The sequence below is a fragment of the Vicia villosa genome, linkage group LG6 (assembly GCF_029867415.1).
Source record: "Vicia villosa cultivar HV-30 ecotype Madison, WI linkage group LG6, Vvil1.0, whole genome shotgun sequence".
Lineage (NCBI taxonomy): Eukaryota > Viridiplantae > Streptophyta > Magnoliopsida > Fabales > Fabaceae > Vicia > Vicia villosa.
The window spans coordinates 159527899-159543891 of NC_081185.1; positions in this window are offsets into that span (position 1 = coordinate 159527899).

The window sequence follows — 15993 nt, forward strand, 5'->3', positions numbered from 1 at the left end:
CTTGTTTTTTTGATTTACCCCCTGATTTTTCACTGTTTTTTACACGTTTAGGGGGGTACCCTAAAAATACAGGGGGGTAATCCAAAAAAAAATATTAATAGGGGGGTAAATCGAATCTCGCTATATGACAGGGGGGTAAATACCTATTATCCCTATAAAAAACATATGCAAAAGCTGTCAATGGTTCCTCTAACTGATTAAGACAAATCCGATTCAACCTGACCCGAGTAATCTATAATCCTAAGGAGAATAAATATGAAATCAATGGTTCCTATAAAAAAAACAAGGGTTAATACCTATTTTCACCCCTGTCATATGGGGTTGGTTTGAAAAATCCCCCTGCCAAAAAAAAAGTTGCAAGAATTCCCCTAACAATTGAAGATTCTCTCATTTTAAACCTTGTAAAATTTTTATTTTTAAAACCAACCTTGCCACTTGAAGGACTCTATCATTTTGAACCCTGTAAATTATATTTTTTTAGTAAAACCAACTTTGCCCGTCATATTCCAGAGGGTTTAAAATGACATAATCTACAAGATTATAAGGTTTAAATGACTGAATCTTCAAATGACAAGGTTGGTTTTAAAAACAAAATTTTTACAAGGTTTAAAACGAGAGAATCTTTAAATGTTAGATGAATTCTTGCAACTTTTTTTTTGGCAGGGGGATTTGCAAACTATCCCCATATGGCAGGGGTGAAAATTGGTATTAACCCAAAAAACAATAATGGGATAATTTCTTACCTTGGTATTTCGCTGGCTAAAAGCTGTCACTATAGAATTTGTCAAAATATGATTTCTTAGGGTCTCACAATTAAACTGTATTAGCATCGAAACAATAAGATTATATTTTCTAATTTCTAGTGGTGATTGTTAAATAACTGCAATCAATTTTTTCTAATACACGTTTTATCACATCTATAATTAACTTAATTAAGTAATTATCCTACTTGGTGCAAAAATGGGGTAGCAGGCTTGGACATTTTTTTCTATTAAACTTTTCTTGACTGACCATCCAAATTCCAACTGCATTACTCTTTGTCCCTTTTTCACTCTCCAGCTCTTCATATTATATATACAGTTGCAACATGTAATAATTGTCAAATTTAGCTACAAGACTTTCTATAATTCAAATGAATTCCATGAGGTATTTCAAAGACCAAAAGCTGTCACAAGGATTTGGTCAAAATACAAAAATGCATGCAGTTATGGTTAAGTAACAATTAAATTGTGTTTTCTAATTACTACTTGGTTCTTTACACATGGTTACTAGAATTTTAATATTTCAACAAATAATGAAATTTTTTGAAGCTATAGTTTTTTGTTTTTTAATCAGTCATACTGACTTTTACTTACGCATCCCATGTTATCAATTTTGACAATTTGAATGCAATTTGAAGTTAATATATAAATTGAACGCAAGATAAAATATATTAAAAATATAAATACTTTAAATTCAAGTAGAAGCACAACTTCAAAGAAGATAAGACAAAAACATGTTACGTAAATTCCAATTACGAGAGAAACACCAAACCGTGGCGTGGACTATGTCTTCATTTTGATGTGATCCATTCCACACCAAGTCCCATCTCCACCCTATTATAAAATATTATTACTTAGGTTTCTCTATATTGCAAGTAGCCTACCTTTATTCGAGGCTCAAAAGCTAGGTTGATGTCTATCTAAACATAGGAACAACAATTATTCTTTGTGTGAGTTTACACAGTAAATCAGTTGAGCAGGTGGCGTAACCTTCACATAATTTATCATGGATTGTTTGTACTTTGATCTCCTCACATTTATTTTTGTCATATGTATATTTGTTAATATGAGAAGGTATACCTTATAAAAAAAAAAGGTGAGGCCGTGTGAATGTGAGATACTGGAGAGTGACAACAAGGATGCGTAGAGATAATATTCTTCATATGTATCCGGTGTTAATTTTGGTACGTAACTTCGGTTTAGTGTCAATTAGGGTTAGACATGACTTGCACGAAGACATTCTAGCTCGTTTAATGATTTTTTATTGTTGTGAGACAAAGACAAAGACAAAGACAAAAGAGAAAGAACAAAGACAAATAACAATACAATTAAAATAAGATGAATTCTTATCTACCCAACTCAAAAAGTTAGATAAAGTTACCTCCTTTGTAAAATGTTTTGAAAACAACAAATAGTTATAGTATTTTAATAAATATTTACCGTGTTAAATGAGATGGAATCATGTGATTGGTTGGGGTACACTACCCAATTTTTTGTGATGGGTAGAGAAGTTGTCCACTTAAAATAAATAATCTTTTGTAATAATAACTTTTAATACAATTAAGATGCTAAACTAACTTGGCATAAGAAAATAAAAGAAGAAAAGAAACACAAATATTTGTATACCCAATTTGATCAAAATGATCTACATCTAAAAAAGAGAACAGTTCTCTAATTCATTATACCTACAAAAGATTATAAGTAAATTACAAGAAAATAATCTTTCAAATTTTATAAGAACAAACCTCTAATCCTTCTAGATAACTCTAAAGGTTTCCTTATACCTTAAACCCTTATTTCTCTCTTCAACTCTAAAATTATCACACTTACGAATATTTATAATTTTTAAAATTTAATAGATCCATAACAAATCCAAAATATATCTCATTAATTTTTAGAATAAAAGATATTATTATATATTATAATATCTTTTAAAATATTATAAATATTTTATAATATCTCTTAGAATATTATAAATATATATCTTATAATATATTTTTATATTAATTTATATTATCTAATATAAAATATGTTAATGAAATGATCTATGAACTAAATCGACCGAATCTTATACTTGGGAGCCGCTCGGACCTGACTATTTGTTGCTTTTTGAGTTCTTGATTTCTAGAAATCTCGAAACACATTTTCTTTCTCTCCATCACTTAAGATTTTAAGACATACTTCAACAGTCTCCACCTTGACTTGAAACCATGGTGATGTCAATTTAACCATCAATCATTTGTTGCTATCTACCATATTGAAACACTATTCAACAACCTTGATCAAGTTCAATCCACCCTTTAACTTTGATCTCGTCACTTGCATCCACTTGTTTTCAATCACCATTTTCTGCCTAGGTAATCTAACAAGCCCACATGAATGGTTTTAGAACCATTATTGACTCCACTTGCTTTCGAATGCCTCCATGAAGGTGAATATTTCTGAATTTTGCAAACCCTTCAGCCACATTTAAAGCATAACACCTAAGGCAAGAATAATTGTCCCTTTGAGATGCTACACTCTCCCTTCTTACCTTATCATGAGTCAAATGATAATCAGAGGCCTCATCCCTTAAATTGAGTTTTCTCTGCCATAGTTTCTAAAAGCTTAATCCCTTGGTTTTTACTCTTCTTCTCTTGACGGGAATCTCTACCAATCAAGTAAGATGCTTTGGCACCAACCTTATTCCAGAAACTCAATAACAATTGAGAGGTCGCATGCGTTTTTATTCCTTGTCTTCTGCAAAACTCTTGACAGTGTTTTGAAACAACTTTTAGGAAATCATCATGTCTGAACCTCAAATGCCATAACTTATTCTTGTCATGAAAGTATTCACTAGCTGATAATGAATGAGCAATAACATTTGAACCTTCTAAAATATATAGACCACATATTTTAGACCCTTTAGTTATGATCATTTTATTTTGCAAAATCTTCAACACTCCACATTCAACTATAGTGCAAAAAATTAGATCATCAAACATACTTATGGATAATAAATTTCACTTGAGTTTTGGAACATACCTCATATTATGAACAAGAAACTCACGATCATCGAACATTTTAAGTCTGACTGTACTATTACCCTAAAATTTATGGGACAGTAACACATATTAATTTGTGAATGATTCTAATATCAAATAATGATAGAACATATTCTAAGTTTCGACTATAATAACGATATGAATAAAACGACATATATAAACTTATAAGTCAAGATTACACAAATCTAATCCAAAAGTTACACCGAAGGCAATAAACAAAATACAATCCCAAATGTATAAAGAGTACGAATACAATAATCTACTGCGTATGATGGACTATGAGTCGGTCTCACCCTCGTCTCCCCACATTCATGTGCTGACTCCTGTACTGTAGAGCCTGTTAAGCCTATGCCATTATGGCATCTACAACACCCTTCGCCTCAGAGCCATTCAAAAATAGTTCTCTATCAATACCTGCCCTCTTAATCTCCATGGTACGACAACACCTATGAAAGACATCATGAGCATGATCTGCCCTATCCTGCCCCTCCTCTAGTACCTAGCATGTGTGCAATATCTAGCCTCTGACAACAGACCATGCTTCTGTCTATTTTAAGTGTATTTTCTAGACATGTGCAACGAGATTTGTTGCTATCTTTTAGCAATATGTTATTTGGATTTGGTTGATAAAGATTGAATGAGATCAAATCAATTTAATTTAAGATTTAAATTTGAATTTGAATCAAACCAAATCAAATATTTTGTTGGAGGTTATTAAGAAACAAATCAAAATAGAATCTTCTATGTTTCTGGACAAGATCAAAGCTGCTTATGCCCATTGGTAAAATCCCAGAAGAAGAATTATTATTTAAGGAGATTTAAACCTAATGTTTGAAGGTGTGCAAGTATTGTAGATTCCTTGTCTTAGGATTTATCGTTTGATTCTTTGTTTGTTTTATTGTTTGTGCCCCACTCTAACGCAAGCATTCATATTTTAAGGCATAGAGTTTGGTTTGTTAGTTCAGTTTTAATTCATCATTCACTATTCTATTTATTGAGTTGATCACTAGGGTTAGTGATTCAGAGAAAATGAGAGGGATTCTTATATTTATGGGAGTTTTAAATAGAAAGTCACTAGGATTAGGAAGAGACATTGAGCAACATGGGGTTGTAGTTCCTAGAAGACTAATTGCACTAACTCAATCAATTGATTTCCTTTCTTGGGTTGGAAGCCTCCCCAGACATAGGTGAGGTTGCACCAAACTTGGTTAACAATTATTTGTGTTCTTTTACTGCTTTATGAGTTATCATCTTGGTTGTCAATTATCTACCAATTCTGGTTTAAGATGTTGAATACAAAAGCTTAGGCATCTGGTCCAATATATGTCCCTGCCTTAACATAATTTCAATTGGCATCAGAGCAATAACCTTTTTCTATTTGGGTGAGTTCTAAGAAGGAGGAGCAATTCATCAAGTAAAGTTTAATTATGGTGCTAAGAATCCTCCAAATATTGTTTCCAAAGACAATTATGATGATTGTGAAGACCAAGTATAATATGATACTGAAGAAAATATCAGGCTTGCTTAGATATTTAGTAAAGTCATGAGAAAATTAGATATGAGATATGAGAATATTGTCTCTACAAATGTTCAAAACAATTAGCATCAAAATTTCTTGAGATGTAACTTGTTTACATAAATAGATGGTGAAAATCTCAATTGGATTCAATGTCTTAAATGCAAAAAAAATGGACATATTTAAGCTAAATGCTCAAGGTTTCCAGGGATACAAAGAAAAATAACCATCTCTTTAAGGACAAGATAGATGAAGAGGGTGGATTTGATCAAGCAAACAATATTATGACTTGAAAAAATATGAAAGAGTTTATACATACTGGTGAGCCATCAAAATCAAAGAATATGGGTATTCATAAAATAGATTGTAGAATGTCAGGTAACAAGTCTTTCCATCGTTTCAAACATGCTTACTAGAAAATATAATGTTGAATGTCAGGTAACATGTCTCAACATCTTGTCACACATGATTACCAATGCACTAATTTTGTCTACTCCATTCCTCCATACTGATATAAATTGTATGATAGACAACCACATCATCAACATATGTATCCCTAATGGAATGAGAAGTCTGAAAGACATTATCAACAAGGTTGACATGGAAAGCCTAATATTCTTGTTCATATTGCTGGCTCCTCTCACAAGGTAATTTCTTTTGAAGATTGTCATTTTGATTGTAGATACAATAAAAATTTGATAGGAGAAAGAAACTATGTTACATTTAGTGATAGCAATAAGAAAAATAAATATGTAAAGATGAAGATGGTTGCTACCACGGTAGAGCAAAATGTTGAAGATCGTGTTTCAGACATCATGAATGACATGTTAGAAACAAAAACTAAGCTTAGGGATATAAGAAACTTTGCTGCATAGAAATGTGTCATATGTATGTCTAACCTCATAATTAAAGAAGATAAAATGTATGAGGACTATCGAGTTAGGAACCAAACCAATATGTCATATAAGATGTTTCAACATCTTACTCATGCTTCTGAATTACCACTTATGGACTTTGTTAGACTCATGCAAAGAGTTGTTATTGAAGAGATGACTGATGGTAAGGCTAGAGGTCCTCCCAACATTGAACAACCAACAGTGGTTCATAAGAAGAGGATAAAAAAATATTAGAGATTATGGCAAAATTCTTCATATTGGGGTTCCTTCTCGTATTTTTGGAATTCTCACTATTCAAAAACGTGATATTGTGTTCGATGAGGCTGATATTGATGTTCCTCTTAGTCTATTGAATCTTAGATATAAGACGTATGTTCCAGATATTGCTCTTCACAATAGTTCACAGTTTGACAAGTCTGATATAGATGCTGGTGGAAATATGATTGATGTCTCGATCATGTAAGGGCCTATAAGAAACCATCATCTCATTCAAAATTCATTTGTTGAGGAGACGTGGGAAACTAATATGGGAAATCAATATGTTGAAAAAGATGTGTCATGCATCCTATCCGACTTGTTAGAGACATAGTCTTAAATTCATAAGGATAATGATGATGTGACTCTTGAGAATAATTTTGTGAGTGATGATGATCATGTCCATGATGATATTGAAGTTGATATTGTTTTAGCCCATGTTGGTGTTTCTAATAACCATAATGAGAAAAGAAAATCTACATCAAACGAAAAGAAGGAGCATGCAACCGAAGATGTGGAAAAAGATGTTGAGACATTGTGTTAAGAATTGGTAAGTAGTTATGAAAGCATATTTCTGGAGTATTCCATTAATAGCAGGATGTATACATTTTTTAACAAGCACACAAAGTTTATGATGGGATTCGTAAAAGTGTTTGTTAATGACTTTCAAAGTGATGTGGAAGGTGATGTGAAGGACATTATGCATGACATTGTGGTACCTGCACTCAAGAAAAACAAGAAAACATTTGGTGGCAAATATATTCCTAAAAATGTTTCTATTACTCCCTTAGATAATATGTCTTTCTATTTTGAGAAAAGTGTGCTAAAGTGAAAATATTTGTATCACAAGAGGATAGTCCTTGAAAGGAAACTGTCAAAAAATGCTTTGACATTTGACGAGGTTGTTTAGCCACTAGAGGATGTCATTGTGAGAGACAGTGAGAATCTTATGATAGTTCAGATTTATGTTGATGACATGTAAGACAGGATGATGGAGAATTTTATTCAACAAATACAGTTTGAATTTGAGTTGGGCATGGTAGTAGGTGTTACATACTTTCCTGATTTTCAAGTGAAACAAAGGAAGGACTACACATTTGATTCCCAAAGTATATATGCTGAAAGAAGCTGCACTCAACTATTGTAGAGTAGCCAAAAGCTCAAATATGTGACACAGATGTCATTAAAGATGGTAATGAAGATGTCAACCAGGATGTGCCAGATAACCTGTATGACATGTTGGTGACTGAGTTTCCAACTCATAGGAAGTGTAGCGGTAAAAATGTGACTCAACGCGTTTTCACGCATTCAAAGTACAACAGAGTCGCCACCGAACTTTATTTATTCCAAGAAGGAAAGGGAAAATATCGATAAAACCCACAGATAAAAAGGAAAATGGATAAGATGGTCATTGCAACCAAATTAGGGTTCGGGAGTCGGTTAAGCAAGGAGAAGGTATTAGCACCCCTCGCCTCCATCGTACTCGATGGGACCCATTTAGTTAGTCTTGTGATTTATTGTTAGCTTATTATCTATTTGTGTTATTTATTAAGTTGGAAAGGAACAAAAAAAGGTTTTTTATTACTGTGCTCGCCAAGACATTTGTATCTTGTGCCTACGTATTCCCTAGTGCAATGGGAAAGTCAGAGCAATCGTAGTTCGGGCTAAAACTACGAATTTGTTGATTGATTTTAGCGAGAGGTACTCGATCGCATTCAAACAATACTATGCGCACATGGGTAAGAGATTGTTTGCATCACTACAAGAATGGATAACTAAATCAAGATTAGAACAAGATTTTGGCCATCATCGCATTCGAGTGGAAAACGTTCGATCTTCACATGTGGAAGTATAATTGCATTTGAATTGAACAAGTGTCTCGTTTATAAAAAAGGTTTTAAAGTTAAAAGGTGTGAATAAGTTTGAAGTTTATTGTTAAGAGAATTCAAACATTTAAACAAAGGCTTAACGGCCATCGCCTAAATGCTTGAAAGAGAAAATTGTACAAGTACGTACAACCCCCTCATAGGTGATGAAAATGATTCGCGCTAGGGCGAGAGAAAGATATGATTTAGTGGATTGAAATTGTTTTATAAAAGGCGAGATGAATTGAGTTTGAAAGATCTTTAATTGGAATTCAAGCGTTCAAACAAAAGCTTAACGGCCATCGCCTAAACGCTTGAAAGAGAATTTAGCTAAATCGAGTTTTATGAAGTCTTTAATGGAGTCTACGCGCTTTAACAATGGCTTAACGGCCATCGCCTAATTGCTTAAAGAACAACTTGTACAAGTACGTACAAACCCTTCTTCATTATCCATTATTGACTAAAATGATTTGATTAAAAGAAAAGCGTTTTTTGTAAAAATAAGTGTGAGTTAAATCGATTTTTAAGAAATCTTTAATGGAGTTTAAACATCCAAACAAAGGCTTAACGGCCATCGCCTAAATGTTTAAAGAACAACTTGTACAAGTACGTACAAACCCTTCTTTCCATTATAGATAAAATGATTTGATTAAAAGAAAGTGTTTTTTTGTAAAAAAAAAAAGGTGAATTAAAACGAGTTTCATGGAGCCTTTAATGGAATCCAAGTATTCGAATAAAAGCTTAACGGCCATCACCCAAACACTTTTAGGACAACTCGCACAAGTACGTACGAACCCTCCTTGACTCATCCATTAAGACTCAAAATTCAATTCGATTAAAAAAGCTGTTTTTGTATTATTTTGAAATATTTTTTGACAAATCCTAAACATACATCTAAAATAACATATTTTTGGTGTTTTTATAAAAAGTATTTTTAAAGAAAAAATAAATAAGTTAAACCTTAAATAAAAATTAAAGAAATAAAATATAGTCTAAACTTAAAATAAACCAAAACAAATTTAAAAAAAAAAAAATGAAAAAGGAAAGTTTGTAGTATCCATGTTTTATTTTCCATACTATCCTATATTACAACCAAATGGTGAATTTTTCAAAGCTTTAGAAATGTGAGAGCATAATTACTACACTTTTCTTAAAGAAATAACAACAACTAGACATTTTATTTCAGATTTTAAAACATCATCCACAGTACATAAGGAACCAATGAACTTCTCACGCTTAAAAAAACTTTGCCATTCTTCTTTCTTAGTGAAACAACCATGAATGCATGGCATAATAAAGAACAGTGACACCTTCATGCACTAACATATTCAAATTAGTTAGGTTATCACAAATTGCATCTATTATTAACACAAAGATTAAAAAACAAGAGAGACTAAATATTAAATTAGCAAAGTTAATGTTGACCAAAGAAATTAAAGAAATTAAACGGAGATTTACAACAATAATGAAAGTAAATTACAGTATCAACACACAAAAAAAATCACTTGGAGTACTATATAACAAGTATTATAAATAAGTAAATGTAAACCCAAAAGACAGATCTATAACAAGTCAAAGAGCAGGAAAAGAAATATTACTAAATCACAGAGTAGCCGTTGTCGATGGAGAAACGCTACCGTGGTGGTCGAGCGAGAAAACAGAGATGTGAAGTTGGTTTTATTTTTGGGAAAAATGTGATGTTGTTGTGTTTGGATCTGTTATGACAGTGACTTAAGGAAAACTCACGGTGATGTGAATGGAAAATGGCGGTCGCAGGTTTTACGGTGACTTAATGGTTGTTGAAGCTCGGTTTTGGTTAGTGAATATGATGCACGTGGAGTTTGTATGGTGTGGAAGCTGGAGCTGCTTCAATGTGGAAAGAGGGAGAGATCTCAGGTTTGGGGATCGTTGGTGGTGTATGAGAGGTTTGATTTTAGAGGTCAGTATGGCTGCCGCCCCCCTCCTTTATGTTGCTGAATGTCTGTTTATATAGAATAGAAGATTAGGGTTTGGATGAAAATTGGGGGGAAAATTTGATGGATTTTGAACATTTTTGATGTACTGATTTTGTTGCTTTTCGTATGCAGATATGTTGATCCATTTTGATGCAAATTTTGGACTGTTGTTGCAGCAAGTTGGTGGGGCAGAAGTGGTGGAGCAGAAGCGTGGGAAGACTTGGCTGCAAGGCTGCAACGTTTTGACTTCTTCTTCTTTTTTATTATTACTTTTACTTGTGGTGTAATAACAAAGAAATAAATAAAAAGATGGGCTTTATAAAAAACAAAAGGTGCAATTGGACCCAAAATGTCAAAACCTTTTTTGTTACATATTTTTTTAACTAAAATAAAAATGCAAATTAATCTAAACTAAAAATAATACCAACCTTAAATAAAATAAGTAAACTAAATCATCTACAACTAAATTTTTTTTTTTTATAAAATAAACAATCTTTTATTGTCTACGAATAAAACAAAACTTGGATGCAAAGCTATCTTTTAAATACGCAAAGACGCGACAGTTAAACGATGAACGCATGCAAAGTATGAACGTGACAAACTGAAGATGAATAAAATATGCGGGTCAAAAATTAGGGTACTACAGATGCCCCTATTTAATTATCTCGAGCCAGATATCTATGGCGGAGGGTAATTAAATACAAAAGACCCGAATTTTTGTCCTTATGCAAATGAAATGCAATGCATGGATTTTTTTTTATATTTTGAATGCAATATGATATGAGAGATAGACTCTGTGGGAATAATACTTGAAACAAGCAATCACAACAAAGACATTCAGGAGTACAACGTGAATGAAATCGGGGAGGAAAGATAATCAACAAAGGTAATCAGGGTAAAGCGTGATCGAACTTCGGGGGGATAGCATCTAAGATGATCAGGATAAAAAAAACATGAACGAGGCTGTAATAAATGACAATCAAGGTAAAACATGATTGGAGAATATCAAAGGCAATCAAGGTAAAACATGATCGGATTATATTAAAGGACAATCAAGGTAAAACATGGTCGAAGAATGTGACAGGACAATCAAGGTAAAACATGATCAAAGGACAATCAAGGTAAAACATGATTGAAGAACATCAAAGGACAATCAAGGTAAAACATGATTGAGCTTTTGAGAAGGACATATTAGAGACATCCAAGATAGAGCGTGGATGAGGCAACATCGAAGAATATCAAGATAAAACATGACTGAAAAACATCAAGACAAAACATGACTGAACATCAAGATAAAACATGACTGAAGAATATCAAGATAAAACATGACTGGAGAACATCAGGATAAAACATGATTGAAGAAACATCAAGATAAAACATGATCGAAGACAACCCAGATAAAACATGACTGACTCAAGTATTATGTGGGAATCAAGATAAAACATGACCAAACCTGCGAAGGCAATCAAGATAAAACATGAATGAAGACAACCAAGATAAAACATGACTGATGAACATCAAGATAAAACATGAATGATGACAACCAAGATAAAACATGACTGACTCAAGTGTTGAAGGAGAATCAAGATAAAACATGATCGAACCAACAAAGGCAACCAAGATAAAACATGATTGAAGAAACATCAAGATAAAACATGATCGAAGACAACCAAGATAAAACATGATTGAAGAACATCAAGATAAAGCATGATTGAAGCAACAAAAACAACCGAGGTAAAACATGATTGGACTTCGAGAAGAAAGTATCAGGGACATTCAAGATAAAACATGAACGAGACAGAAAATTGATAAATGCCAAATAAGTTGGATTTAAACCATAAGGTAAGCTGTTAAAATACAAGATATGAGATAGTTCGCACGAATATGTATGATATATGATTGCATGATATATGAGTGATTAATGTAATGCAATTAGTTATGATAACTGAGGTAGACTCTTTTGTGAGGGTAGACTGGAATTCCGATTCCTCAACAGAAGAACGTTGTCAACTCTGTTATGGTTAAACATGGTTTTGTCACACTAATAATCCTTTTGAGAAGGACTGATAAACTGCTTGGGGATTGCTGAAGAAGAATGCCCCTGACTGGCTGATTGTTAACTGATTGTTGCTTCAGTTCTTTGAAATGAATGTCAGGAACACGTGCCCTAGTATAAGTCTTGAATAACAGGATCTTGAAATAACGTGCCCCTGATAGGATCACTGATCAAGTTTCTCGACTGATTGAACTTCCTTGAAAGATGAGTACTTGCATGCAAATAAAATGTTCATTCAAGAATAGTAATTTTAATGCAACGCTCAAAGCATATTTTAAAATCAAAATCATTTATTGGGATGATATTATTGGTGTATAGCAAAGTAATCAAGGGTCCAAACATGATTGTATAGACATTCAAAGTGATGGATAAAGTAAAAGATATGGTAAAACAAACAATTTGCAAAAATCTTTAGGAGTCAGGTTAACGCAACCTTGTTGTAGTATGCTTTCAAAATAAACCTTGCTTCAATTAGGTCTTTTGAAGGTTGTAACGTGGCTTGGTTCACGGTTATAGAAACAAAGGATATAGGCTCAAAGTATATTTGTACCCACCCCATTCTTCGTGATGATCTCCAATCCTACGTTCAGTTAATTCAAATTATGCATTCAGGTTCCAAGAGGCTTTGGAATTAAACCTATCATAATGATAATGGTTTAAAGACCGAGGGAATGTTTGAGATGGCAGTCACCTCTTCCATTTGATAGTCACAACATTTTGTTGTTGTTCAGGAATTTATTGACTTCTTTTTTTTTTTTTATATCCCTAACTTTTGCCTAAACTGTTTTTGAGATTACAGCTAGTGGGATGCCCCAGTTTTGCCTAAGTCTCCTTCGTAGGTTTTGACTTAGCGGGCTTTTTTTCTTTGAATTTTTTTTTGATATTGGAAAGATAGTGACTGCCTTGATAATGATTAATGATAATCACCTTGGTCACTTTTGACTGAAACCCTTATTGAAAGGTGTACTTAATGGTTATCTTGAAATTGAATGCACAAACAAATTAACTGAGAACTACCCTGCCCCAGGTTAAAATTGTGGGTTATTTTCATATAAAAAAGAAACTCCAACTTCCAGGCTCAAAGGGGTTGACTTATTTCTCCAGTGTTTGGGGATTGAAACAATGCCTGTACATCATCAGCAAAGTTTTATTTGAAAGCATACAATTCAACAACTTGGGTATTTTGTTTTCATCATCCTCCCTCCAATCTTTGCATAAAACACAAGTTTGATAAAGAAAGTGGACAAGAGATATTTTTTTGTTTTTTTAGAAAGATAAAACATAAAGATAAACACAGTGGATGTAAATGAATTGATTCAAATATGTAATGCTCATTTCATTAAAATTAAACATTCAAGAACAAACAAAATTCAAATGCAATACACAAGATGAAACAAGGAAAATGCGAACAGAAGGAAACAAGGCCTAGTGACTAATCAGTGACGAGGAGGAGCTATCCTGTCTGAAACACTTGGCTTTAGGGAAGTAGCTTGTTATTCTCAGTCTTCAGCCACTATTGTCATGCTCGGGTAAAGGATTGTTGACAACATTGGGATTGACATCTTTGAAATAAAGCATCTTGGCTCTCATCAATTCTTGTACTCTAGCCTTCAGTGCAAAGCAATGTTCCAAATCGTGACCAGCAGCACCTTGATGGAAAGGGCAATGTAGATCAGATCTAAAATCGTCTGGGAGAGGATTTCGAGGATTAAAAGCTCTTGTTGTAATCAGACCTCTCTGGAACAACACATGATATAGCTCAGTGTAAATCATAGGAATAGGATCATAGTTAATCCTATTGCAATTTTGATTTTGGTTAGCAGCTTGAGGTTGATGAGCTTCAACATGCATCATTGGAGTTGGATCAAAGCGGCGAGGCCTCTTTTGTTGTTTCCTCAATGTTTTGTTTAGGTTCAAGCCTTGCCCCTGATTTCCTTGGCTTTGTTGAGGAGTAGACAGAGAATGTTGACCAGAAAGTTTTGAGAAGGATGGTTGAGGAAGATCCCTAGTAGACGGGCCATAGACTTCCACTTGAGCAACCACTGAATGATGTGGCCTTTGGGCTATAGGAGCGTGCACTTCTGGTGCAATGATCGGTGGAGAGATTTTTCCTCCTTTCAGCAAGGCTTCCAGAATTCCCAAGATATGATTCATCTGGCTCTTCAACTGACTGACTTCCATTCTCAGCAACTCTTGATCTTGTTGAAGTTCTTCCATAGTCTTTGGATACATGCTTCTAGTTCAATGTGTCGAGGAATCAGCTTGACGATGAACAGAAAACTCTGGAAATGAAGATGGACAATATGAGTCGACCACTTGAATGTATGAATATGGATGCATGAATTACTTTTTTATGCAAAGATGTATGCCATGTCATGTCATGTCATGTATGGTTTAAATGTAGTGGATTTCAAATCATACAGAAACATTCTGATTTCTCAGCACAAAGTGGCACACAATAGGATGGTTCTAAGGTTCTTTCAAACAAGGTTCTAGACACGGTTCTCAGAGTTACGAGCTACTTTTGAAAACTTGATCATCTAGCAAATAACTTCCCACACAACCATGTTTTCAAATGAAGCCTATTCTGAGTGTGGTTTTCGCACTTACCCACGGTAATAGTTACGTTACGCAAGTTGGGTGCGAATCCACCATTTCCTAAAAAGTCATGGTTTAAGGGTTATTCTAAAGGTCCCTAGAGTTAACGATCCAAATTGAAAACATCATCGCTCAAGTAAATAACTTACTTAACCAAAGACATCTTCTCAAAGGACCTACTCTAGGCGGGGTATTAGTACCTCCCACTTGACACTACGTCAAGCAAGTTTAATACTAAACCACCATCTTATCTTATGTGTTTCTTGAGCTCGGGCGTAGAGCTTTGTCCATAAAGTGCCAATAATCAAAATATTCCAACCATACAATAAGAAAAGAAGTCAAACAATAAAGGAAATAAATAAGCAAATAAATAAAGCTAACAATAATACAAGAAAAACTAAACTAGGGTTGACTCTCTAAGGTTTCCCCAGCAGAGTCGCCACTTTCTGTAGCGGTAAAAATGTGACTCAACGCGTTTTCACGCATTCAAAGTACAACAGAGTCGCCACCGAACTTTATTTATTCCAAGAAGGAAAGGGAAAATATCGATAAAACCCACAGATAAAAAGGAAAATGGATAAGATGGTCATTGCAACCAAATTAGGGTTCGGGAGCCGGTTAAGCAAGGGGAAGGTATTAGCACCCCTCGCCTCCATCGTACTCGATGGGACCCATTTAGTTAGTCTTGTGATTTATTGTTAGCTTATTATCTATTTGTGTTATTTATTAGGTTGGAAAGGAACAAAAAAAGGTTTTTTATTACTGTGCTCGCCAAGACATTTGTATCTTGTGCCTACGTATTCCCTAGTGCAATGGGAAAGTCAGAGCAATCGTAGTTCGGGCTAAAACTACGAATTTGTTGATTGATTTTAGCGAGAGGTACTCGATCGCATTCAAACAATACTATGCGCACATGGGTAAGAGATTGTTTGCATCACTACAAGAATGGATAACTAAATCAGGATTAGAGCAAGATTTTGGCCATCATCGCATTCGAGTGGAAAACGTTCGATCTTCACATGTGGAAGTATAATTGCATTTGAATTG